Raw genomic sequence first — 25,793 nt, forward strand, 5'->3', positions numbered from 1 at the left:
GCTTACAGGAGAAGGAAGCAACACCGGAGATAATGCTGATGGATTAGTGGAATGAGAAACTTGTTCCAAAGGCAGCTTTGCTGCTGATCCTGTTTGTCTCACTTGAATGAAAAGAAGATGGGAAAACATTATCCTTCATCACAGCTGCTACAGGTGGGGAAATAATACACTAGGGGTGGGGGTTGTAATAAACTGGTCCCTAATCAAATTTCACTATAATTCTCTTATCATTATTGGTATGCTCAGTTTCTGTTTCTTCATTTTGCCTAATCCATCTTATTTTTGTATTTTCTCCTAGTTCAGCCCCAGGTCCTCTTTCTAATTTGCAGCCTTTCTCTTTACTGTTTAAATGGTATATCAAATGCAAGACTGCAGGAAGAGTGAGGAGCCAAAATGTGAGAGAACTACTACTCTCCCCATGCCTGCAGCACACTGCCACTCCCCGGGTTGGTGACAGTGCCTACAGTACTTGCCTGTGACTCGTGATTTCTTTTGCAAAGACACAATAAGCAACACCCACTCAGAGCCATCAGTAAGTTTAGCAATGGCAGCAGCAAACAATATCTTTATTTCTTACATATTATTATAGTTTTGGGGAAAAAAGGAAAACAAAACAACCCAAAACCCCAAACCACTACCTGACACAGCCTTAATCATTCAGTGTTGTGCTTTCAAGGACTATTTAAATTAATTTTTCTTATAAATTCTCTAACATAGCCTATTGGGGGGATAGGAAACATTGTTAGAGTTGGAAACCAATTTGATTTTAAGCAACTACTGAGAATTCACAGATTTTAGGGAATCAAATTTATTGTAACCTGCTAATGGCAGATTTATGCAGAATAAGAAAGAGTTAATGTCACAACTCCTGCATCTCTTCTATGCCAAACCCTTTACTGTCTTCTCTAGCATACATTAAACAACTATGATTACCGGTTTGAAAACTTGTCTAGGTCTTTTGGTTTTCTAGCTATAGGACATATATGAAACTGTATTGCATAAAGACCATGAACTCTCACTGACCAAACTATTGTCTTTTAGAACTGGAGGAAGATATTTTCTTACTCTCTATTGAAATTTCATATGTGAAAGCTAAAGGTCTAGGTCACAGTTTTGTGAACACATTGCTGTATGCCCTTGAAATCAGCACAGTAAGTAAAGAAGAACTTTATCTTCAGGAGTAGCTCAGATACATGGGGCAAAGTTAACGTATTTCCTGCTGCACCCATCACTTCACTTTGTTTAAAGAGCCAGTTAAAGTACAACAAAATTGACAATTTTTAAGAAATCAGATTTTGAATTATTTTTTTGCTATTTTCCTTTAACTTCTAAGCAACCTCTTGTAGAGAAGCAAAATTGCATGATAAAGCACCTAAAATATAGCATAGACAGCATGCATTGCTCCACTTGACTATTTCTTTGAAAATAAAATCAATTTTCTTTTCCATTAAAAAAAGATAATAATGAGATACATTTATTCCCTGCACTGACTGAGATACCAAAGGTTCCAGCTTAATTTACTTGATAATAAATTTTACCAGGGCCACAGTATGTATGCTCAAAAAGGAAATTAACATGTCACTTACTGAACAAGATAATATTCATTAGATATGTATCTTTTGTATTCTTCCCATTTCTTGGCTTTTTGACCTTTATTCTCAGCCCTTTTTACCAAGAGAGAAACATAAAAACTTATCTACAAACACACCTTTGTAGCTCTCATTTCCCATATAAATCAACAACTTATAACAAGTGACAAGAGCCAGCAATATTTTCATGATCCATGCCCTTAATTAACACCATTCCAGTGGCATCCATGCTAGAATGGATTTATTCTTGTGTTTCTCTTCATTGCATCCAGTCACAAACCTAGGATGTACAAAGTGTTGCAATGCTTCCCCACAGCTTTCATTTGGTCTTTCTGTGACACTCTCCAAAAATCTCTTATTAGCATTTTGTGTTTGTTATTGCTTGTAGCAGTATCATCCAAGAGATAGAAGGAAGCTCTTAAAGTTGCAGTTTAGAAACAACTAAATCCATGGGGAGAAGATTCCTGAATTTGTTCTGTCAGCGTTCACAGTCTTGAAATGTAGCTTTTCCACAACCCAGCCTGCTGCTGCTGCTGCTGCTTGTGCTCTCTGTGTAGATATTCCCCATCCTGACACTGAAGTCAAAGGATCAAGGATGAGCAGTTCAGTGCCTGCAGTGCAGGGAGCCTCTTGTGGGCCAAAGCACTGGATGCAAAACTAAAGACCACTGAGGCACTTCCAAGTGCAACTACCTCTAAAACAACAATCTTCAAATACTTTCCTAAAAAAATCTTTTAAAAGGCTCATTCGGTTTCAAAACTTTATGGTTCTGTGACTGTTTTCAAGTAGAAAGTTGATTATTTTGGATAAAATTTGAATGATCTTCTTTGCATTAATGTCCAGAAATAATTAGCAAAAGCATCCTTAGCATGTGACCTCACCTGTGGAACAGTTTTGCTGGCCTGGTGATTGCTGTTCTCAATAGACAAAACATTTTTTCTTAAGAGAGCCTTAGCTGCAGAGGTCATGTGCTGATCCACACAGATGAGGGAACAGAATTATGTTCTTTCTTATTCCCAAGGACCTCTGAAACATTTTCAGACTAAACTAGCAATTAATTTGTTGAACTGAAATTCATTAAGTGCTCAAATTGCAAACATGCAGCTGAGTATTAACAGTACATGAATCATATTTTTATGTTTTATGCAACGAACTAAATTTCTAGTTGAACTCAGTAGGACGAGTCACACTGCCTAAGGGAGCAATTTCTTAACTCAGGGGACTGAGTCAGATTCCTTTACAACCAATATACCCCCAAGAGGGCAAAACACAGAATGAAGTTGAGCTAAAATGTTGATTAAACTGAGAGTTCTGGATTATTTACTGGAGGAATTATTATATATGTGATGCACTGTCCTCCTAATTCAGGTGTCTAAGTGAGAAGCCAAAAGCTGGTATGACTGCACACAAATTATGCAGTCAGCTGGGATAAATACCTGTGCACATATAGGCATGGCCTGGAATGAGATTTACACTATCTCCTCCAAATCTTCAAGAAGCAGCAAGAGTTCAATGTATGCTGCCGTGATCATGGCTTTCCCAGGTTCAGACCTTCTGTTAGGTCAAACCAGTTTCAGGATACCCCGCCCTTCACAGAGAAAACACATTTCCCTGGATGGTTTGCACAGTGGCGCTGGGTGCCATTTCTAAAAAAGGCAAGAGGAAGGGTTCAGAGACTTACATATCAGCCAGGCTCATCTCAGACCTTGCAAAAATCCTGCAGCCTGTCTATTAGGGATGCATTGCCAAACATGTGAAGACCAAAATCTTTACAATTGTAATCAGCATGGATTTACCAGGGACAAATGATGCTCAACAAACCCAAGTGCCTCCTACAACAAAATTGACAAGGTGAGGACTGTGGATGTCATATACCTCAGCTTTAGGAAAGCTTTTGACTCTATACCTCACCACATTTTCATCCGGCAGTTGAGGAAATGCAGACGGGAAGAAATGATGCTTAGATGGACTAAACATTGGCTGTACCTCAGGGCTTACAATGTGGCAATGAATAGCTCAGCATCTGCTTGGTGGCCAGTAGCGAGCAGAGTACTCTAAGAACTGAACTCTTTCTCACTGTTTGATGACTTCATCAATGACTTAGGTGATGACCTAGGATGTACCACATGCAAAATTTTTATTGATGCTAAATTAGAGGGAGTGAATTGCACAATGATGTCATAACTTGAATTCACAGGGACTTTGATAAACTTGATAACTGGCACAACAGAAACTTTGTGATGTCCAACAAGGAGAAAAGCAAACTTCTGCTCTTGGGACAGTGTAAGCTCATATGTGACTAAAGAATTAGTAGTAGTCCTGCTGAAGAGTAATGGTGGACTCTAGCTGAAATATTCTCTCACTGTGACTAAGGTAAACTGAAGATCAGGCTGTGTTGAGAGGAGGTGCCCCAAAGATATGGAGAACTTGGTTTTCCCATCTGCCTGGAACTCAGGAAGCTGCATATGAAAAAGTGAATCAAGTTTTGGATCACCTACTGGGCCACAAGGAAACATTGAGAGATCCTTAGACTGCTGAAGAGTCTTAGGCTTGGTCTAGTAGAGGTAATAATTACTTCAAGGGCAGTAAAAAAAAAGAACCTGAGGGAAAACTTTTAACTAAGGGGAAAACCTTTGCAGTGCAGCCCTGTGTCAAGTTGTGCAGGTAAACTCTGAAATCTCCATCTCTGGAGGTTTTCAAGATGCAGTTACACACAGTCACAGCTGACCTGACCTGGTGTTGGCAACAGTCCTGCCTTTTTGGGGGAGAAGTTGAACTAAATGACCTCCAAAGGCCTTTGTGAAATTCTTCCATGATAAACAGTTTTATGTCTACCCTCAATTATTCTACACTGCTTAGGGATTTCTGCATCTACACCAGAAATCCTGGCTGCTCCACAGGATTTGAAGAGCAATAGCTTGGAAAATACCTTTTTCATGGTTATCTAGAAATCCTTAGCTCTGTCTCCTTTGCATGCAGAACGACCTGATACCAAGACCTGATTCCTGGGGTGAAAGCTTTATAAACTGTAGCTGTCCATACAAATTTGTATGCAAATTAAGATTACACAGACAACCTAACAACTGGAACATCCTATATTTCGGAAGTTTGGCCTTTCAATTGAAGTGTGGTGTACCTTTTCATAGTAAACTCAGCATACTATCAGGAGTGTTTGGACTGCAGACATCCAGAACAGACATCTTTCAGCATACTTGTTCATAAGCGTCTGATAAAGTAGAAGTCTGTTGCTTCAAGGGACGGTGCAGAAGAATCAAGTCCAATAAACAGTCATTTTGGGCTTTTCCCTCACTTAACAGCCATATACAGAGAAGAAGCAAGGCATGTGGAAACTCCTCATGATGACTTTCATCATCATCTCACCGCAGCAGGGAGGCTGGTCCCAACTGAAATTCCAGAGAGCTTTGTATATTTTTCTCCACCTAGCAGATATGAGGGAATCTGAGGGGTAACCCAGAGGAAATGAGGCAGTGGCACTACTGATTTATTTTGAATCCAGAGAGATAGTGGGACACAGTAGGTCATGCAACTGGTGCTAGAGATGCTAATCAAGTTAGTGAGCAAACCTCTGTAGAACATTTCTAGACAGTCATTAATTTTAACACACTGCAGAATCTTCCCAGTCAACACAGATTACTGAAGGCAATTAGTTATTATAAATAATTCTCACATCAGTCAAAACTGAATGCAATTTTACTGTTAAAGAATAAAATATATCCCTACCTAAGGATTTCTTCCTTTAAAGTTCTAAAAGCCCCAGGGAAGGAAAAAATCCTCAAATAAACAAGCCCAAAAATTCCTTTCCTGATTCATGTTGTAAACTGATAAATGAAAACAACATATGTGAGAGAAAAATGCATTACTCTTACACAGTTTTATTTTTAAGACAAGAATTTGCAGATTTTTTATTAGATGCAGTATTCCCTTTTTGTGTTAATGCCAGAAAAATCACAGAATTTGGCACAAAACTAACATAAATATAGTCAAAGAGAAAATATGTTTTAATCATTGTGCCACCTTGAAAGCTGTATTTCTAAGCTACCTCAAGAAGATCTATTTACAGATATTTTTGCTTTTCTTTCACTTGCCTTCACCCATTCTGCTTGATTATTCCTGCTCTTTGGATGCACACCAAAGAAGTAGGAAATTACCTACCTCGTGTTGGTGGGTGTTCACCCAAGGCCTATGCAACTCATTTCATACAATGTCTCTTAGTGTTGCAGAGACCATCTTGAAGTACCTATTCAGGCTGCAAGCGAAAGCACAAAAACAGTTAGAGGAAAAATAGCACCTATAATTTAACTAGAGATTCTGTCAGGCTACGTGTGCAAGCAGTAAAGGCAACAGGGAAAGGTGAGGGGTTTGAAAGGCCACAGGTATTAGCCCAGTGTCCCTGTCTCTTACACTCTTTCTTCTCCCAGGCCTGTGATGGACTGAAATGTTTGTTATGTCTTAAATATTGTCAAAGTCATAGAAAGACTTTTTGTCAAACTACAAGGAAGCGACTGCCTGTCTTTGACAACTAAAACCTGACTGGAATTTGGACTGTGAGTGAGAACTTGAGATGAGACTATTGTCTAATCATCTCAAATCTGAGGAGAAGTAAACAAAGCTCAGGAAAGAAGAATATATCTATATTAAGAATCAACCCTAGCTGGGCTCAGGGAGTGGTGGAGGAGAAGGGGTTTGGGTGTGCGATGGTGAAATCTCTCCACACCAAACTGAAGGAGTAAACCCCTACCCCCTGCTCTGGGAAGTGACGCATGCACGGGACATTCATGCGAGAGGCAGCTAAGAAAGGGTCATAAACCATCAAAGACCCCCAAACCACTCCCCCCAACTCATTCCTGAGGCCTTTTACTGCTAAAGGACTGCACGTGATCCAAGTGAGGCAACAAATCCAGAGCTGTCGAAAGAGACTGAAAAGCTTCACCCACCCCCAGGGTAGGTGCCTGGCATCTCCTGAATGTATATTAATCCGTTGGACTCTATGTTTTGCAGGACCCTCACCACCAAGAAGACCAGAAGAACTGGACTGACGGGATGCCATTGGGTTCCACAACGGTGATACATTTTCTATTTTAATATCTCTGTCTGTCACTTTCTTCTTCCTCCTGTTCCTTTTCCTATTTCTTTCTATCTCTTTCTCCATCTCACATTTACCAATAAATAAACCCCATACTATTGACTTTGGTGTCTAGTTTTATTTGCACTTTTATTCAGGCAGAGGCATTTCTAATAATTTTAATAAGTGGATCCTAACAAGGCCTCATGTCTCCATGTCTGCCTCTACACTGCTGATCACATCTGTTCTCTCCCCCAGCCCACCTTCTTTGTTAGTCTCTTTGCCTGTGTCATGTAGCAGAGAACATCTGTCTAAAGTATTGATATCTGTAGATGAAGTCACCTGCAACTGGCTGTTACCAGCTTGGAGTTTTGGATTATGGCTCATCTAAAGCCACTTTTCTAGTTTCCCTGGTTTGGGCTCACCCTGTGGGCTATGGGTGCAGAGCTGTGCAGGATGGTAGCTGCACTCCTCATCATCAGCTGAGACATGGGCAGAGGAACAGACACCTGTCCATCTCTTGCTCTGTCTGTTCTTCCATATGCCCTTGACACTTCCTCAGATCTCAGTTTACCCCACTTCCTGCTTCCCCAATGTCATGCTTTATCTGATGAACAGGTAAAGAGGTTTATTCCCTGTACACTGTGGTTCCCTTTATCTACCCTAAGGACCTTGAAGGCCCCAGACCACCCTTAAAATATTTTTTGGCTGGGGAAGGTACAGGACTTGTCTCATATCCTCCATGGTTTTAAGTCCTAACCCAAATCCTCAAAGATACTGGAAGATGACAAGCAGAAGCATGGCTGGGATAACAGCTTCATGAGGGCTGATATCACAGTGTAACTGCTGCCAGTTATTTATACATGTTCAATCCATACTGTTTGAGAACTAGTTTGAACTTTAAAATTCACATCCTTCAAAACATTTGGCTTAAATAGATATTTCATTTCCCCAAGTAATAGGCAAGCTGAGGCTTGATTGTTATGTCCTGCTCTCTTCAGTAAATCCTGCAGCATGAATTATGAATCGTCACTCTCTTTTCTTCTGAACAAAGCTGTTGCAATGTCATTTATAGAGAGGGGATCTGAATAGAACTATGGCTAATAGATTATATGTTCTCAGCTCCCCACACAATTTTGTCATACTCCTCAGGGATGAAATTTCCACTTTTTGATGCCTTTCAGAAGAACTGGGTTTTCTTTTGCTGCAAAAATTACAAGCCTAATTTCACTGTTAGTCACTATAACCATGAACTTTCTATATACAACCATATTGTCCTGCACCAGCATCCTCCTCTAACTCATTTTCCAAATTGTCATTGTACCAGTCAGAATGGTTGAAATCTTAATTTGGTGCTTTCTAAGGAAAACATATACAGGGACGTAATGAACGTATAGTCCTTTCCAAGCCTGTATTTTTTAAACTTGTTTACAGCTGGCCTGTGTAGAGCTCAAACCGTTCTGCTGGGCAATGTTCTAGCTCTCCTCTACAATTTCCATTAACAGCTGGATGCTCTGCCCTTTCCTACCTTGCAAATGCAAAAGCTTAGGAAAATCTGTCAGGTTCTTTGACATGCAGCTAGGATTTTTTAATTCTTCATCACAGTTTAAAAGTCTCTACTGAGGAATGAATTTTCTGATCATTTAAACTCAAGCAAGTCAAGGAGTCCATTATATTAATGGCATCTTTCACTGCTTTAAAATTCCAAAGGGACAATATATGACACCGGTTAAGAATAACGGAGCAAGAATAAGCCTAATAGCCAAGGCAGTGAATGACATACATGATGTCCAGAGCCCAATTTCAATCCTTGAGCGATGTAACTTCCTATGTCTGGAAGTACTGCCACAATGGCAAATTCATTGTCTTAGAAGTGAAGACTTTTTCTTGTCCATAACTGACAGTGTCTGCCCAACAAAAGAAATTACAGAATCTGGGGGTATCTACTTATGATTATTTTGTCACAGTTGTGCCTCTGCAGAGTTTTGCTTAAATTCTCCAGGCACCAGAAAGAAATGATTTGGAGGAATTCCTAAGGAGAAAAATGTCAGGGGACATTATTAGGAGACCTCTGCTCTCTCTAAACAAATGCACTTGACAGCAGTGATTATGTCTTTCAGTAAGGTAAGATACATCTGTCAGAGACCAAACTGCGCTCTTAATGGCTGTAATAAATCAGTGAATACCATCTGAAATGATTCATAGAAACTGTAATAATTTAAATTTTATCTAAATTGTGTAAACATTTAGTAGTAGCAAAAAAATCTCAAACTTAAATTTGAAAATATATACAGAAAAGTCCCTAAAGTATCAGTGATTTTCCACTGCACTAGAAACTGTGAGGAATCTGTCTATGCAATCTTAATTAATTTTTTTTTTGATTTTATGAACCCTATTTATTACTATGACCTCTGGTTTGCTTTAAAACTTTCTTTTTATGATAGAAAAAGGCAGTATCTTTGAATCTGAAACAGGAACCTCAAAGGCTGTCATCAAAGAGACATGCTCTTCAAGAAGAACAAAAAGAGACGAATCATCAGATGGCTGAGCTGAACAAGTGAAAGACTGGAAAGGCATGTTCTCTCTAACGATGCTGAAAGGTATCTCAGCAATGATGATGATACAAGAGGGAGGAATTTGCTGTCAGATATTGTTTTCTGTACACATCTGTAAATTTCCTCAGTTGTCTGCAAGTAAAACTACTGCAAATTTAAGAAGGGTGTTAGCAAAGCAGACTAGTTTACACCTTTTATTCAGTCAAAGAATTAAATAAGGACCCCACTTCAATAACTTCCGTAACTTCAGTAGTGCATGCAAGGGATTTGAAATCATCCTGCAGTAGTGTCAGGTCCAGCACTCATATTGAGAATCTGAGAAGTGGTCTGTAGCCTTCCAGAAAGGGTTCACTGGAAAGCAACATCATTTTTCCCATTGAAGTTGTGCCTTGTGTGCCAAAACTGGGTGTGTTATCTATGCCAATGCTCTTATCATATGGCATTCACAATGTCCCAGTTGTCCCTTGGCAAAACAAAATCATATTCCATATCCAGACATTCTGATTTCAGAGTTCTGTTTCCTGTCAAAACAAGAAAACAAGAAAACTATGCTTTGCTTTCTAGCAAAACTTAAAGCATTTCATATGCCAGCAGATGACTATCACTTTCAGTCTTTACTGGACTGGGCTCAGTTATGACCAACAATACAGTTCAGAAAGGCTCCAAAATCTTGAACCCATTCCAACTGATCTCCCCCTCCTTTGATCTATATTTTTAAAATTTTTTCTAATATCTATAGATTTACTTCTCTCCCCCTGGATAGCTGCCCAGATTTAATATAAGCCATTCATTGCAGTATAAAAAAAATGCCCAAATCTGATAAAATCTGACAGAAACAGTCACTCTTGATTCTGTCATTTCCTAAAATCTGAGTTCATATCTTAGCTGTCTTGCCAAGTTTTTAGCAAAGCTTTACTTATGAAAGTTTGAGAGGGAGAAAAAAAACTTAAACGGATAAATTTCTACTGAGCTGTATTAAGATTTACCATTTCAGGAAGTTTAGTTATACAGATGTTTATCTCCCTAGTTCTTGAATCTTGCCTACCTCTTTGCTTCCTTTCTCTCCACTGCCTACCTCTGTCATTGTGCCTAAAGATGCCTCTATTGCCACTGAACAGAAGCTTGCTTATTTTTCATTCCTTAGTTCCTCCTCCTTTCAAGTAACTCCCTGCTCTCATTTTCTTTCCTTTAGATCTGTCTCAAATTAAATGTTCCCAATTCTGGCTCTCACCATTTTCCTCAGCTCTGTCTTCTTCTCTGTACATCTCCTACCTCCAGTTCCTTACCCCTCTAAGTTTTGGTCCAACTTCTTCCCGTTGATGAGAAAAAAGATGTTTTCTAGAATAGTTTAGAGCTTTCCAGGGGACAACAGATGAAAGGTGTTCCTTGGACAAGGAGATAGATTGTCAAGCCCAGGCCATTGGTGGAACAGTTCAGGAGCATGTGAGAATTTTGTTACCAAATGTATAAGTTATTACTTATAGGACATATACATGTGGAGTTTGGGCCAGCAGTAGTTGATTTTTACAAAAAATAGCAAGATACTCTACCATCCAAAACAACAGTTGGTGAGGGAGCAGCAGTGGTGACAGAGGTAAGTCCAGGGGTGAGGATTAAATGAGTCTGTACAGGGGAGTTCCTGAGCTCAGGAATACCCAAACAGCAGCTCCTGAGCTTTGTTAGGACCTGGAAGCCCTCAGCAGTCAACAGGGTGATGAGGAAGTGGTGCTGGGAGCATCCAAGGGAGATTTAAACAGCTCTAGAGAGTGTGAACGACCCAGAGCATGGTGAACAGGAGTGGGCAAATAGGGACGTGGCACAACAGTAAGGTTGTGGTACAGCAGTTCACACAGCAGTTCACACAAGCTGGGTGAGCAGAAAGGGGTCCTCTCTGACCATCTGAGAGCAGCCAAAAGAGGCAGCAAACAGACTCAGTAGCTGGTAAGAAAGAGCATGAAGTGATCCTTTCAGCCTGACAGAGTTCAAAGAGTGTTTGGACAGAGCTCTCAGTCACATGGCGTGAGTCTGGGATGGTCCTGTGCAGGGCCAGGAGTTGGACTTGATGATCCTTGTGGGTCCCTTCCAACTCAGCATATTCTGTGAACCTGTAATGTAATACCCTCTTAAGCTACAATTTTTGCTTCTAATGCTCAGAAGCAACACAGAGTTTTTCAGTCAAACAGCTTATCTTTTCATATGGGAAAATATTCTTTTATTAACAATCTCAATTCTGGAAACACCTTAAACTTTCAAAAACAAATAGATGATGCACCTGAGCAGAAGAAATCACTGTTCTGAACCACTCAAGTTGTTAAATGTTAAAGGAAGGATCTCACAACAGTGTGTACCAGGTCTTCTTAGTCCTATAGGTGCATCTCTTGCCATAGCAATGATTGGCCAGTATAGTAGGGAGTTGAATATAATCCTTGTAAATTTAGTACAATATTTCATATGTGTTTCCTCAAAGCACAAGCTCTAGGTGGTTGTAGGCTGTACATCTCACCACTTTGTGTTCTCATCATGTCAAATCCTTCAAGTGAAGTGACATTACACTGCACTAAACAGTGCTGGTGATTCACTAGACTGCAGTCCTCCTTTTAAGTCTGTACGAGCCAACAGTCTGACAGGGGTTTATTAAAGAGCACCCTGATGATGCAGGTCTAATCCTTTGATGGGACCTACTGTTGGGACGTGACCCCTTTTCGATCATATAACACTCCATAGCAATTTTTCTGAAAGCCGCAGTTTGCCTCTTAACCTGGATATCTTGGATAAATTCCAGCTCAGGAACGAAATGCTGAAAACTCAAATCCCTGGATAGTTTCAGTGATAGAAACCAAGTTACTGCTTAAACTATTTATTATTGACAAAGACTTTAAGCAGTGGTGGTCCTCTACACCAGAGGTAATCACCTCTGGTGATTCCATCCTTTGCTGAGTACTAACTACACAGCTGTTCTCTGCATCAGGAGTGCTATGAAAAATGATTATTTCAGTCATTGTGCAGACTTTTATGCAAGAGCTGCCATGTAAGTGTTGCTTTTCATGTTATTATTACTTTTTTTTTTAAATAGTCTTCATCTAGCTTACAAAAGTTTAAAAATGCAGTTCAGAGGCACCTAGAAAGCAATTCTTTCCACAGGCTTGAAAAACAGGGTGTTAAAATATTTTAATTTAAAAACCTGGCATATAAATTCATAAACACTTGACTAGCTAGAAAGCAGAACTGAAAGAAGGTTGTTACATTCCCAATTTTGTATGAAATATACACTAACTATAAATCATACTTAGAAAATGGAGTTGTGAAACATCTTCTGGGGAAAAAAAAAAACCACAAACCCCAGAGTTTTCTAGAATCTTTAAAGGACACCAATCTTCCAGACTGAGAATGAGCCATCTATAATCACACATCGCATCTAAGCAGTTCTCTGTCAGGTGTAAAAGTTTAATTTCCTGCAGAATTTTTAATTCTGCCAGATAATGTGGGGGGAAAAGGAAAGTTGTTTTGAGCCATAAGAATTTTTTTTCCATCCTCCCTTCCCTTTCCCTTCTCTAAAACTGTCATTCGCGGGCCTCAAATTTTGATCTGTTACAGTGTCAAACAATGAGAAGCAACTAACATTTCCAGCAATCGCATTTTTACAGTATTTTTACTTTTCCTCCACTGAAATTCTAACAGAATTTGTTTTTTTTTTTCCGTTACCCTAAAAAGCAATGGAACAAGTCATCTGTCAGGGATCCAGTGTAAGCCATATGCCTGCTAGGGCTTCTGGCCATTTTAAATCTCTGAAACAGAGCGCAGGGAACAACTGCAAACAAGTGGGTGACTGCGGAAATGGGACACTTCCTCAGCTGTTAGAAAGGCATAGTGGAAACGTAAGTTTGGAGGGACTCTGGTTAAACCTTACCACAACAACCAACTTCGGAAAAGGAAGGAAAGGTGAGTTCTCTTCCTTCCTCATACTGAAGTAAAATGCATTTGTTAATAAGTGTTACGTACCTCTTAGAAGTTTTGCATCTTTTACTGAAGAACAATAACCTCTCTTAAAAAAAATGAATAAAATCAGGCATTTGTGCTACTAATAAAGCTTCCTTTGATCCTGAAAAGATTTAGAATTTTCTCAATTGTCAGAAATGATTGACTGAAGAGTTGGTCTTTCCACCACTCAGACCTTGATCATGACTGGAGTTTTCCATATCCCCTGTCTGAACATCAAGGGGTCAGACTGTATCTGCTGGGACAGCCCTGAAGAATGAATATTTTCCGTGTAACAACCTTTTCAGTAACTTCAATTTTGATCTGCAAAAAGCTCCATATTCTTTGCCCTTAATGTAAGTTTTATAGCTGCAGAAGTGATGGCTGGAATCTGGATCTCTCTCTCACAATGCACAAATGAAGAAACACTCAGCAACCCTTACGGATTTAAATAATTTCTAAGTACTCTTAAGGCATCCACCTTCCCTCTACGTACCTGAACAGGTATCTCTCAGAACATTAGGGTGTATAATCCTCTGGCAAGTGCTAAGTAGGCTGCTATTTTTCCAAGTAGAAAGGGCTATTCTTTTCCCTCCCCCACATTGCCCTCCTAGAAATGTGGTTTTCATACAAGTAAAATGGAGACTCTATTTCAAGTCTCTATAAAAGCACACACAGAGAATGAAAAAAAAAATCAATATGAGCCCCTTGGTAGCTGAAATTAGGTGTTTCATAATGCTGTGCCAATCTCACCGAGCATCATGTACCTTTCCTTCAGTGCCTTTTCACTTCTTTTTGTCCCTCTACCTGGGGGAATAAAATACAGTCTCAGGGTGGGGGTTTTTGTTGGTTTTTTGTTTGTTTGGTTGGGTTGGTTTGTTTTGTTTTGGTTTTTTTTTTGTTGTCAACTCTTCATATGTTTTAGGATTTTTTACTAATTATCAAAAAAAGTTCACATCCCAGATCAGGGGTTGATGTCCCTTATTAATGAAATGCTCCCATGCCAGGTGTTCCAAGTTCAATTAAGTTGCCAGGGAATATGTTTTGGTTATATCTTAAACAAACTAAATCAGTAGCAGGGCAGCTTCTGCTGGACAAGGCAGGGGAAGTGGTTAAAACCGGGCAGTCTCTCCACTCCATTATTAATATGCAGAAAAAGTCTTTTCTGAATGAAGAAAAAATTAACTCTTTTATGTACAGAAACACCTGATCATTGCCCTAACTTTCTTTCTGTTTTCTCTTTCTTAAAGATGAGAATATGACCAGATTCAGTAAAGAAGGATGTAGCACTTCTAATTACTAGAGCTAACAAAGAAAACCTATATAGAAGTTGATTCTAGCTTCTTAGCATTTTTATTTATTAAACTCAGCACACTGAACTGTTTAGTAACATCTAAGTGTATTAACTGATGTTACCAACAGCAATACAAGCTAAATTTCAGTCCCTGTATTTCAATCAATTAGTGGGCGACACTGTTCTGAACTGCAGGCAAGACAACAGGTGCACTCCCTGCACAGCCTGTATCCCTGCCAAAGGTTACAAAATGTTGAATTCTGCATCTATGACCTTTATATAATGAAGAAGGTCATTTTAATGCTAGGACATCTGCACTAAGCCATATGGTGAGGTAGAAATGGTGTGATCACCACTCAAAATGTGTTGCAGAGATATTATCCTGGTGCCACATGCCCTCTGGTATCTTCAGGCAGAGTCTTATTTATCACACAGTAAAAACATAATCATTTGAAGAAAAATGATCTAGAGAACTTAAAAAAATATTAAGTACTTAAACAGGAAAATTCACTGCTGGATCCGAAGATCATCTCATGGACATTGCTTTTACATGCCCTCGCCTTTGGCTTGGGATGCACACTGCATTTGCAGTAATCCATCATAGGACCAGTGAAGCTAGAAGCTCTCACAAATAATGAATTAATGAGCCTAATTAGAAAACTGTGGGTTATTTCTGCTTCTGTTTATATGGCATCATGGTTTAAGCTGATAATATGGCCCAGTTGCCAGTCAACTGGATGAGAAGACCCCAAATGGTGAGCACCCAGAAGAGGAAACTTCCTTCAAATGGTTGTTGTCCTGCACACTGACCACTGTACAAATGTGGAAGGAACTGCCCCAGGTTTTAAATTTGTCCATAAATATCCCTCTCTCTGCATACAACTTAGTGATGCAATGTAAGAAGCCCCTCTACATGGATGGAGTTATTTTTCAGGTGAAATGAGTATTGGAAAAGGTACTCAAATCCCAAATAAATAGTGCTTGTGTAAGAATACAGCACAAAATAACCAGTCAGCTTGTTCTCAAAAGCTGCCCTACTATTGTTAATCGTATTAAGATTAGAATCAGGATGTGCTGAACACAAGTGAAACACCTGTGACAAATGCTCTGAAAATAACTCGGCAGTACAGAACTCTTACTGTGTCACAAATTACTTGATTAAAGCTGGAAAAGCCAAGGTTGTTTTTTTTCTTTATCAAAGTCATGACAATTTTTCTTCCAGCAAACAATGCTTTAATGTTGGGTTTTAATGGGATTCTTATAACTCAGATGCAGAATATAGCATTTTAGTGATTGTCTTGGTTTTTTTTCTAACATTGTTATTCCATTGTTACACTTGAAAAGCTTGATGAATGGAAAAAAGAAAAAAAAAGTATTTCACAGAAACAAAGAAAGCTCACTTGCCAGAAGATTCTTTGATTTTGGGAAAAGTTGCCCTTCCTTGTGATAAAAAAGACAACTTTGGATTGATCTGCAAAGTTTCTTCAGATTAAGAGATTGACAGCTTTGTCTCAGTAAAGTAATTTAAAATCAACTCTGAAATGAGCCAGCAAAACTACCACACCTTTGTTTGAAAGAATCAGATATAATGGTGGAGATTACAAAACAAGGACACATGGTTATGAAGGGTGGCTTTCCTTTTCCCAAAAAGCTAATAGCCTGGAAGAAAATTAATAATAAAGAGAAATTTGGGCTTGATAAACAAAAATTCTTCTTTCAGCATTATAATGGAAGACCACAAATTCTTTAGAGGAATAACTGAGAAACAAGAGTAATCAACTACCAAAATTTCTAGTCTATTAATAAGATTCCCACTGTGCTCTCCAAAAGTTTATCTCTTAACTAGGAACAGGGTTTTGTCCTAAGAAATTGCATGTCTGAGAATAATAACTGTATCTGCAGTCTTTCTGCTTGTGTTGTCTTCCCTTACAGTGGAGACATGAGTACAGTGTCAACCTATGCACTCCCCAGGCAGGCAGGTTTCAAAATCTGGTTTTAACAGTTCCACCTGAGCCTACAAAAACCCTCCACTCCCCATGGCTACATTTTCAACTGAAAAATCAATCTAGAATGTTCTGCAGCTACAGTGTGAGCCCAGCAGACACAGAACGAAAATGGGGAAGGTTATTACTTCCACCAGCTCCTTCGTTTGCAGAGTGCTTTTTCTCAGTAAACACTAATAATCTCCTAGCAGCACATGTAGACTTTTGGACAATAAGAGTGTACTACGGGGAATCTGCACTATGATATTTCTCCTTAACTCTAAGAGAAGTCTCTCCGCACACTGGTTTAACTACAGGATTGTATTTTCAGCATCTGTGCAGTTAGTCTCCAGTGAAATATTGTGTTTGAGACACTCACTAATTTATTTCTGCTCTTGCCAACTGATCTACCCTGCATATTAATATTAACAATCATGTTTGTACAAATGGGTCCATTAATTCTAACTTCATTTTCTTTTCAATTGGTAATATATGTAAAGAACAATAACCAATGCGGCATAATTTTACCCACGGCTATTATAAGCGGGTACACAATATCACATTTATTTCCTTCTTAAAAGCGTTGCTTTTAAATGAGCAAAGGATATTAGAAGAGCGTTAGCTTTCATCCTTCCCTCAATGCATCTCAGAGATGTGGGAGCATTGGGGAAGGAGAAGCCATTTAAAACCAAAATGGAGTTTGACATTATTTGAAAGCCTGAGAGTTAGATTTCTCCAAGGGGAATGTTTCCTTTCACTTTGCTAGGATTTGGTATAGGCCCATAATGACCATTAACAAAGATACCCCAGCAGACACAGAAAATGTTCTGGAAATCATGCTTTTACTTTGCCACAATAAGCTGTATTTAATGGAGTCATTATGGTAAAAGGAAGAAACATGTTACAAAACATGACAGAAAACATACAGCGAATTTCAACACCAGGAAAACCTGAATTCTCGGTCCAAATCTCCCATGTCAAGAAAAATTAGTAAACATTCTTTCATAAGTTAAATTAAGATTATTTTTCAGATTAGGAACACAGAAATAGTTGCAATCATATTTCAGTGTTAGGTAGTACAGCAAGGAAGGCAATCAAGAGAGGTAAAGCTGCCTTCAGGAAACTCAAAAAGTAACAAGGAAACAGAACCGAATTGTACTACCTTTGGATTTTTTAACTGGCGAGATCCTGAATAGTGAGGAAAAAGACAATTAGATCCTTAACTACAGGCAAAATACTAAGGGGATCAGATGATTCTGTTTCCATAAGAAAAAACAGTGTGGTTTGCTGAGAAGTTCCTGGTGGTACAACGAGAGCTTCAAAGCTCCTATAGATTCTCACATAGAATATTCCAAAAAGCACTTCAGTTGAACGTCAATACTGTCATCTTGCATGGTCAATACCTGTACACCAAACTCAGCACTTATATCCCACTGCAGCTGCTCCCATAAATCTGAACTATAATTTTTTTTCAATTGCATTTTCTAAATGCTGTCTTTTTAAAACTTTAGGTATTTTTAAAACTTTTCTAAGATGGGTTTTTAAAAAAAAAATTTGCCACTTTCTCTGGGAAGTATTTTTACTATCTCCTATCAACTCTGTCCTAAGATATTCTTACCAGAATGTGATAAAGCATCACAGAGTGTACACCAAAATAAATTTCCCCATAGAATAAGCATCTTAAACCAACTGAGTTGGCCTTTGTGAGTGGAAATATCCATTGCCACAAAGAGATCCCTATGATATCAGATACGATAACAGAAATGAGCTGACAGCTAGCTTTCCAGAGCAATCTACACATTTTACTTTTCCATATTGTTTAGTGATGATTTACTAGACAATTTCTGAGGAACAGTTGCCATGGAGCTCATAAATCAACAGAATACTTGGTAGTCAGCATCAAAGTGTGACCATCTTTCAACTTATCCGATTTTTTTTCCCCTGTAGATTCTGAGAAATGATGGTTGAAGATTAACTCTTAATGAAGTACATTGGATAGGAGCTGATTAAGCCTATTTACTTTTGTAAAACTTAAAAGTGGATACAAGTACCTGCCAATATCACATGATATGAAGACCTGGGGATAGGAGTTCTGCCCAAGTCCCTGCTTTGTAGGGAGCAGGATCCAAGTTGGTATGTGATTTCATGGCAAACTTTTGTATGTTTGATGGTTTCAGGTGGTTCTTTCCTCCAACAGATTTATCTCCCTCACTGACATAGGTAAACACAAAGAAAAATTATTTCAGAAAGGTCTATGGGACTTACATAAACCCTGAGTACCCTCAGTGTACTGTTAAACATTAAAAGAACATTATTAAAATGTGTCACAAGAACACAGTAGAAGAGATCAAGGGTCTCTGCAACAGGAAGAAGTTTGTGAAGCTAAATTCCTGAACCATCTGTGGTAATGTCCCATGAAATTAAGCAAGAAAAAGGGAAATAAGACAGGCTTTAAAATTCCACCCTATGGAAATATTCTTTTGTTCTCACAAGTGCGTCAGTCTCTTTAAACCTGAGCAAGCTACATTAATCAAGGCTCTGAGAAATTTTAGAAGCAGTAGGAGTACTCCTGTAATACTCCCAACAACCTGTCTGCAGCCCCCAGTGCATAAAAAGAAAAGACAGCTTCTCCTTGGTTCCTCATCCTCTATTTCCCCCAAACCAAATTATGCATCCTGAGAAAAATTTTCCATGCAGCCTTTTCTTTCTCATTTTCCTTACTTCACCCTCCTTTTCAATACCCCTTCATAATAATTCTTTTTGGAAATACTCTCAGTATTTTGATTTAATTTCCAGATTCAAAAATCCTCTCTGAGTAAAAACTCTCTTTAGCATAAGGTTGGCAGACTTTCTCCCTTGCTGATAATAGGCATTTGTGTTAGCTGCCAACAGTTACTTCAATAATAGTCACAGTATCTTACTGACAATTAATGTAGGTTTCCCTGTTAGACTAGTAATTAGGCCTTCAAAATGTCAGAATCTGGTCCAGATTATTATCCAGAATATTCTGGATACTAGTTGTGAATAAATAAATAATAAAAAAAAAAGTTAATGTGAATTTACAATATCTGACTGAAATGCAATCTGGATTGCAGTGTCATCCTACTCGCTGTTGGGGAGGGGGGGCAGGCTGGTTCACTCTTATGAATTCTGGGGGATGGCCCCTTCCAGCTCACTTGGCCAAATCTGTGCTGTTGCTCACCAGCTGAATCGGGTACTTTTCAGATGAGTAAAGAAAACAAAATCTGTCAGTGTGCAAGACAGAGAAAGATCTCTCTGAAACACAATGTGCCACTGCAGTGGTTCATGTTTATTAGTGGTCTTAACTAATACCGCAATTAAAATGTCTGGAATGAACCTCATACTCCAGCTGTATAGTAGCGATGGCAGAAAGACAAAACTAGGAGCAGCAGGGCTTCCAGTTGTGTCAAGCTATGAAAGAGGACCTGAAACAGATTCCTGCTTACTCAAATGAGGAAAATTGGGTAAGGGGCATCTTCTATCGCTCTTTGTCTTAATAGTATGCATATTTATAATATATGCCGTGAAATCAAAATAAGTGTTCCTTATAAGTTTACCTTCCCTGGGAGGATTTGGAGAGTTAAATGTCTGCCAGTTGAGGTACACAGCCTTCCTGTCCCACATGTCCACGTCACTTCTGTTTTCAAAAGAACTGATTTGTCAAGAGACAGATATTTAACCAAGTTCTGCTGGCTAAGCTGTATAACATGGCTGCCCTTTTTGACCCACGCAGTTAGACAGAGGATTTTGGTTCAAAGGAAAATCTAAGATTAGGTTGACATCTCTACTATGCAACCTGTGTATTTCTGACTAAGGTTCCCTGGGCAAACCAAGAAAATAACTTGGATATGAGGAAATTCACAGCCCCCTTTTATTTAGCCCTTTCTCCTAAAAAACTTACTATTTAGTTTTCTTCTAATTACTTCTTTTTCTTAGAGTCTTTTATGTTAGTCCTGCCTTATTTTTTCACACAAATATAGAGAAATACGCCTATTTCCCTACAAAAGAAGAAGAAACCCTGAGCCATACCCCTTTATCTGTATGCGCCTTGCAAATACGCCAGGGAAAGCTGTATCCCTGGCACTTTGGTCTTGAGTAAAAGATAGCAAAGGTTCTTATTTTTTTTACATTTTTTATTAGTAGTGAAGGATGTATAATATTAATGTCAGGGTGATTTAATCCAAGCTTAGTAACAAGTTTTGCTATTGTCTTCCAATTAGAAATAAGAGGCAGATTCTATTTACAAGTTACGTCAAACATAATTTTTCAATACACGTATAAAGGAAATCACAAAAACCAGCTACCAACTTTCTTTTCTATTTAAAGGGAAAAGGATGGTTATGGGTTTTTTAATTTCAGATAAAATATCTTTGTTTTTAGTAGACTTTACATATTTAACTTTTAAATAAAAAATATGTTCTAGCCATGGAAAAATCATCAATTTGGCAGCAAACTTGTTCTAGAAAATGGAAGAATCTTTATTCTGAAGCAGCAGTAATACTGTTTTTGTTTTGTGTTGATTTTTTTTGAACTGGGGAATCTGGTTATTTAAAAATAATATTGTATTTCTGTCTGCCATATTTTGCAGGCAAAACCCATCAGACTTGTAAAGTGCTATAATCACTGGAAATAAGAAACTGGGGTTCATAAGCTTGGCTTCTTCCCATATAATTATTTCAGGTGAATTGGTGACAGCTGAAATCAAATTCTGGGGATGAGCAGATGTGTCATCGAATGACTAAGTTCCTCCTCCCTCTCCTCTGTGTATGCAGATTTAAGGGGAAAAATGATATTTTAGGGGTTTGATAGTACAGCTTTTAAAACAAACTGTCTTTTTCATCTTTACTAGCGTGTTTGAGAAGAAGAGGACTTTTGACTGAGAAAACAGTGCAAAATCCACAACCCATTTTGAAGGACGGCTTCTTCCCCTTGGTTTCTAATACCATCTCTGTTGCATTTTATTTACGGATATGTTTATTTGTTGGCTTATGTACTTGGTGTAGTGAGAAAGGAGTCCTGGTCATCTCAGTAGGTTAGAGGGCTGAGTGCTCTCACTAGGAAAAAAAAATTAAAAAAATATTGCTTATTTGTTTGATGTAAATTTTTTAATTTTTTCAGTTTTAATTTTTTCAGATTTTTCTCCAAGATCCCTACAGCTAGCAGAGAAGAATAGAGAAATTCCAGCTGTGGCAGAGCTGAGAATGTGCAATTTGTGTTTGATATCTCCTCATTTTAGGTAGAATGGGTTATTAATTTCTTAGCTCAGTGAAAAAGGTGGGCACAAGGGCCAGGGGTTGGAAATCATGACTCAGGACATGAAAGGAATTTGGGGTGGAGAGGGGGGGAATTAGAGTAGCCTGGAAAGGGACAATAAATATTTCCTTCCTGAAAAACAGGATTTTTTTTTCCGTGTAGAAAATCAAAGGGAATAAAAGAGGACAAAGGAGGGCTTGAGGATGGAACCTGTGACCCAAGCATCATTAGCAACAGAGTAGCTGCTCTGAACTAAATCTGCATTTCTCTTATCCTATTAACTGGGAAGGCCAGGTTATATTTACTGCTTGCTCCAATTAAAGAGCCACACAGAGCAGCACCACCTCCAGAAGAGGCTGCGGATAAAGCCTTTGGGGCAGACTCCCTGTGGTTACTGCTGTCCTCCCCTGTTCCTCCCTGCCCAAGTATGACCCAGGGAGCCCTCTTGTCCCCCTCTGCCCTGGGCTTGTCAGAAGGAAGGGTAATGCATATCCCAGCTCTGCTTGTATTTAATCTTTCCTCAGTGGCTCTGTAAGCATGTGGATAGGAAAGGTGAAAAAAAGCCTCACCTCTCTGAATTGTAAACTGCAAAATGGGAGGCCAGGGGAGAGGGTCTGAGGATTATCTTTAAGTGTGTTCTATTGCACCCTGTTATCTAGGATCTTCAGGAAGTAGCAGATTTTTTTTGAGAGGGCTTGACACACACAAATATCTCCAGTGAAGGAAAGGAACAAGTCCTTTTTCTGCTTCCTGCCTGCTAGCCATGAAAAAGCTGCAATGAGAGTGAAGATCCTTGAAACAGATCATACCCTCCCAACATGGAAGAACCTTTCTCACCATTTCAAAATACAAGGGAACAACATGCTAGAGCATTCAGTTGGATTTTCCATTGGTAAAAAGCATCATTTTCTTTGAGAACTGGACTGACTCTCCTGGATCCTCTAGAGGGGCTAAGAGCATCTTGTCACATCTTCAATGCACTGCTGGAGCTGGCAGCCTTCCTCATGCACCATGTTTCTTTTATTCCATTAAACCTTTTATTTTATGTCTCTGATAAATTAATGAACATTAAGATTGCTCAGTAAAGGTGTGTTGTTACAGCTCAGTGAGGGTAGCCCAGGGCGGGATAATAGCTCAGTTCTTGCTCCTGGTGACTAAAGGGACCACGCAATTGTGTAGAGAAGGCACAGAGGGATCAAGTCAGTTTCTCACCCTGCAAGCCAGTGTGAGATTTAACAGCCTAATGCAGTACCTACATTGCTGCTCAGCGTCTGCTCTGCTGAGGATGGCAAAGTTTGTGCTGGTGAGGAAAGCAGAAGCAGGATTAGGCCAGATGCCAAAGGCTTGTGGACCAAGATTAGCATGCGCAGTCGTCTTCTGCAGGGTCTTTAAAAGCCAAAATGGCCATCATGTTTATCTCTTCTCCAGTCCACCTGGAAGATATTAGAAACTGCACGTTTAAGTAAAGTTCAGCAGAAATTCCAACTCACATTTGCAGATGTCATTTCTTATGAATAGGTTGCGAGGCGGTGGATGCCTCTAACAGAAGATGGCTGCTGTGTCAGACCTGGATGAGCAAACCCACCCTGATTACACCAGTCTTATTACGTGAGAATTTGTAGCATATTTCCCTTGAAACAAGAAACATGGCACGTAAGCCAGCCAGAGACCAGCACACATTTCTCTCCCAGAACTACTGAGTGTTATTGTCTTGGAAGGCAGCACTGCCATCTGGGGATGGAAAAATAATATTTCAGTCACAGTTCAGCTACCGTCTCGGGAGGGAGGTGGTGGTGGAAACATGGAAAAATAAGTAGAAACCTGCAGTAGCTCACAATGATTTTCTTACAGTATACATGAATCAACAATGCACTCTTGGATTATTGCTCTGAAATTGGGTTACATTATTTTACTTTAATACAAACGTTCTACTCTTCTAGAAGTATAAGTGGGGTCTTGCCTTTTTAATGTTTATATCATTTAACAACCGGTTACACAGTGCAAATACTCTTCAGTGAATTCCCTGCAACTCCTTGAATTACAATATTATTCCCTTTTTGCTCACTTACACCAGTAAACAAGGGAAGAGGGGATTTGCTGAGCCCAGCTAATAAACTGTTCCTGAGGCCAGTCTGCAGTGTTTGAAATTTGCAACAAATAATAATGCAGACATTATCATACCCATATCTTTTGACATCCTACTGAGCCTACTGTTATATCCTTTACACACAGAATTTATTCTGAAAGCAGTGTCTTATTTCTGGGAAAACTGCTGTCCTTCCTTCCATCTCATCTATGTCTGCCAGGATTTCCTTCTGTTTCACTAGCAGAGAAATTGCTGCACGTACTTACATAGCTAATTATTTCTCTGATCTTGCCTAAAATCCATGTAGAATATAGAGCTGGCAGTCTTAAAGAAAACCCACAACCTCAAAAACACACCTCCAAGAATTATGATAAGGTGGTGTGTAGCCAGCTGTTTCTGATGTCCTGACTTGCTTGTATGTTTTCTGTATATGCATGTTCATGTCGAATGTGATGACACAAGGAGCACAAGCTGACTTGAGACCACATGAGGGCCAGAAGGGTGATTGATTTCTGCTCCGTCTGTGCCCTCTAACCTTGTGCTCCCATCCTATTGTGTTGGCTCAGCCAAGCAAATTGACCTTGATGAAAACTTTGTGTTTGTTTTTTATTTTTAATTTTCCCAGATGAAGGTTACTCTTCAGCCAGATCTGATCCCTGATAACATTGACAGATGGGAAAGCTGAGATCCTGAAGTTAAAATTACTATTTTGAGAGGTGGTACAAGATATGTATCTGCTTACACTGAGCATTGAACCACATCCTCCCATATGCAGCTTACAAATCTAATAACTGAGTCATATCTGAGGTAGCCTGTTTAAGTCCAGCAGAATTTTGATAGTTCATTAGTTTTATCAAAATTAATTTTTTGCTGTAAAACATGCAGAAGGAACCTTAGTTATAAGTCCAAAATAACATAGAAATGAAAAAGACCCAAGACTGAGTACAGAGATTTTTATGTAGATTCTTATCATATAAATAGATTATATAAGCACACCTAAATGGATTACCCCAAACAATATTATTTGAACTGACTCTCTACTTCTTTTTTATTTGCCATTTAACTGCAAATAGCTGTCCTCTACATGAAGCCACTTCCTTTTTATATCAGTTACTATTTTAGTGAGCCCATTTTTCTTACCTCTGCTGAAAGGATTCTCATGCAGTAGATAGAGAACATTGTGAATTCTGTCTTACAAATCTTTATTTTTACCCAATTTTTATTAAGCGATGCTTCACAATAAATGCTGAAGGCTCTCATGCAGATGTTCATGAAATACAACTGCCATCAGACAGGCTTTACTTACCCACAGGATAGAAATAATTTAGCGCAGCATTTATGCTCTCGATCTATTTAGCAGTTTGCTTAAGAACCAAGAGATCAGAGGGTGGCTTTTGAGCCATGTGCAATTCAAGTGTGATTCCCCAGCACAGTTGGGTCCAGCTGTTCCATCTGTGGGAGCCTCCAAGCTGTCATTGCCAGGAGTGATGAAGAAGGGACAGTTAAGGTCTTCCCTCACAGCTGAAATGCAGCCTGCAAGATGACTAGGAGCAACGTCCTGCCCTCTTTTCTCATCTCTTCTATAAATATGGAAGAGATTTTGTTGTTTGGGATCATGGGAAGATTTTGGACTATGACATTAAGTCTGGCCACGCTCTGTGCATAGCATTTTGAAGCAAATTATTGCACGTTTGTAATAACACAGATAACTGCTGCTACTGAAGGTTTCCAGAGGTTTATGTACTTTCAACGCGCTTGCAACAAACGTGGGTAGAGCCCTTCCCAAATCTTCGTTCGTGAAGCCCAGCCATGAAATGATGTACTTTTATGAGTACCAAATTTTGTTCTAATGTAAGATATGAAAAATGTTGCTTTTATACTGACAACAAAAAATATCATTCTGGTCTTCTGGTTAACTATTTCTGGAATAAAAATTAAATGTACTTGATAAGGTC

The 25,793-nt window shown here is 39.0% G+C and overlaps 1 long non-coding RNA gene across 5 annotated transcripts in view; it reads left to right on the plus strand.

Annotated features, from left to right (window-relative positions):
• The window catches only part of LOC120324345, a 141,115-nt gene extending 115,322 nt beyond the window's left edge, over positions 1-25,793 (plus strand). For 2 of the 5 annotated variants that reach the window (XR_005565592.1, XR_005565591.1), the window contains one exon: positions 1-25,793. This is a non-coding gene — a long non-coding RNA (uncharacterized LOC120324345). The other 3 variants (XR_005565594.1, XR_005565593.1, XR_005565595.1) reach the window with 3 other exon arrangements.

The sequence above is a fragment of the Pipra filicauda genome, unplaced genomic scaffold (genome assembly GCF_003945595.2).
Source record: "Pipra filicauda isolate LSUMZ 115617 unplaced genomic scaffold, ASM394559v2 scaffold4_size7858003_pilon, whole genome shotgun sequence".
Classification (NCBI taxonomy): domain Eukaryota; kingdom Metazoa; phylum Chordata; class Aves; order Passeriformes; family Pipridae; genus Pipra; species Pipra filicauda.